The following is a 2,872-nucleotide window of genomic DNA, read 5'->3' as shown; positions in this document are numbered from 1 at the left end:
TCCACTGGTGGCTCCACGTTCCCTCCTCGGCACACACGTCTACTGGTGGCTTCACATTCTCTCCCTGGCACACACATGTCCACTGGTGGCTCCACATTCGTGGCTCCACGTTCTCTCCCCGGCACACACATGTCCACTGGTGGCTCCACGTTCTCTCCCCGGCACACGCATGTCCACTGGTGTCTCCACGTTCTCGCCCCCAGGACCACACAGGTGCCAACCGTTGCTGCAACTCGCTCCTGTTTCTTCAAACTCAATGTCTATCCTCCACTGAAGACGTGTATATCCAGCTGCCTGGTGAGCATCCCCACATGGTGTCCTCCAAACACCTTCAATTCCACGTGTCTGAAGCAGAACTTGTCTCCTCTCATGTCAGAGAGAAGAGTTTCAGCATGGCGGTGGGAGCCACATGCTGGCTCCCATGTAAGGCACACGGGGTGAGGCAAGGGAGTGGGGCAGGAGCATGTGGGCAAGTATTTCAAGTCCAACCCCAGAAAAGAAGGAGGAGGAGACGTAAATCAGTTTTGATTTTGCTCAGTGTTCAGTTTAAACTATTTGGAGCATGTTTAAATGCAGAGGATAAAGGGCCAGCAGGAAGGGAAAGTAAAAAATAGAGGCAGGCCAGGTGGCGCCTGTGGCTCAAAGGAGGTGGTGGGTTCAAACCCAGCCCCAACCAAAAAAAGCCACAAAAAAAAAAAAAAAAAAGAAAGAAAGAAAGAAAATAGAGACAGGCCAGGCAAGAGCAGATGGAGAAAGTCCGAGAGAGTGGAGGCTGCTCAGAGTGCAAGGAAGGGGGTGACGGAAGAGGAGACGGCCCCCCTTCCTCCCTCTCTGGTAGAAGGAGGAAGCCAGCTCCAGGAGTGTGAGGCCGCTCCCATCTGAGGTGGAGGTAAGTGAGAGACAGGAAGTGTGAAGGAGGAGCAGGGTGGAAGATTCCAGTGGGAAGGAATAGAAGTGACTAACTTCCTAAAAGTTGTGAGGACCCCGCAAGGGGCCAGGAGGGGGCAGGGACTGGTTCCTTTCTTGTGTCTAAATCCAGCACCAAGGACCCACCAAAAAACTAAAATCTATGCTGATTATCTTCAAATAATTATTTCTAACTGAAAACTATGATTGAACTTGTATTGGTTGAAAGAAATGTAAAAATTCAAGCATGTTAGAGCCGGAAGGTCCCTTGAGAACATCACTGGAGGGATGGCCACACACAGCAGGTGTTTCTCCCCCAGAAGACACAATGATCAATCACTGGGCTGTTCCCAGCTCTGTCCTGATTCATCTGCGGGATCTTTCCAGGAAGCCGTTAGCTGTCTTTCAGAGGTCATCTGTGGAATTAAACCTGTTTCCAGCCATGATGATGTAAATGAAAAGTTACATCAAGGTCAAGTAATTGGTTCAAAGTGGGGCTGTCAGTTTGTGCAGAGCCAGAAAATTCCCCTCTCTCCACTCAGTTTGCCTTTTGTCATTGTAAAATGCTGTGGAAAAGGGAGCAGATACCTCTGTATTTAATAATAATAGTATAACTAATAATAGAACCAGTTCTTGAGTGTTTCGGTTCTAGCACTTTGTGAAAATGAAACAGATATCTTTAGAAAACAAAAAGAAACTTTAAGAAAACTTCCAAAACAGAAATGCTGCAGGCTCAGTCAAGCTTGACTTTAAGTGGCCAACCAGGCAGCACTCTGTGCTAGGAATCTCAGGCAATGCTTCCCACGGTGTCTCAGAAACTTTACAAACCATATTGCACGTCTCATAAGTATAACTGCCAATAACTGTCATTTAATGATATATTCATATTTATATTTTACAAATAAGCTGCACTCTACTTCAAATACTTTAAATTTATTGTGTAAATATAGATCACCCTTCTAATAATCCTATAAGAAGACATGGTAATATCTACAAGTAGATACTATTCTTACTCCATTTTGAGGATGAGGAAACTAAGGCACAGAAATGTGAAGCTTCAGGGAGGTCGCGCAACTGGAAGATGACAGGGCCGGGATGCAAGGCCAGACCCGATCCAGCGCTGAACCCATAGGTACCCCTAGGGTGTCCTCTTGGCAGAATTCATAAGTCATGACCAATAACATATATCAGAAAATATCTTGTTTTTAAAGAACATCCTAGATAGATTAAAATTTTATCTTGACTTTAAAGAAATTAGAAAATAAAAGGTTAGACACCAGTGACATTCTTAAAAAAAAAAAAAAGACAAATTCCAAGAAACAGTGAGCATGCAGGAATTTTACCTTCAAGAACGTTTATTTTGGGATATGATTGGTAGGAATTACAGGCTTTATAACAAATAGTTGTCTCAGAAACTTCTGACCTATAAAGATGCAAACTTTAATCTAGCAGAATAACTTTATGGTAGAGTAACACCACCTGCCGACTTTCCAACGCCTGACCTTAACAGATAAAGGGAAACGCTGTTCTCTGGGTCACCTTCATTCACATCTCACCCAACCTTTGAGGGGAGAGGAATCACTGGGTTTTCTTTAATGGCGCACATTCCACCCAGGTAAGTCCTCGTTTTCCAATTTCTCTATTTCCTTCCATTGGCAGGCTGGGGAGGGAAATTGAACAGATAAAACTCCATGCCTGGACCCCGTTAAAACCTCCCTGGTTCTTTGCTAAGGAGAACATTTTCCAGCTCCATCCATGTAAACATGAAGGAGGCAAGGTCTCCATCTTTCTTTGTGGCTGTATAGTACTCCCTGGTGTATATATACCACAATTTATTGATCCATTCATGGGTCGATGGGCACTTGGGCTTCTTCCATGACCTAGCGATTGTGAATTGGGCTGCAATGAACATTCTGGTACAGATATCTGTATTATAGCGTGATTTATGGTCTTCTTGGTATATACC

Source organism: Otolemur garnettii, unplaced genomic scaffold (assembly GCF_000181295.1).
Source record: "Otolemur garnettii isolate 467f Iridium unplaced genomic scaffold, OtoGar3 scaffold00075, whole genome shotgun sequence".
NCBI classification, from domain to species: Eukaryota; Metazoa; Chordata; class Mammalia; order Primates; family Galagidae; genus Otolemur; species Otolemur garnettii.
Note: the sequence above shows the minus strand (reverse complement) of the source record.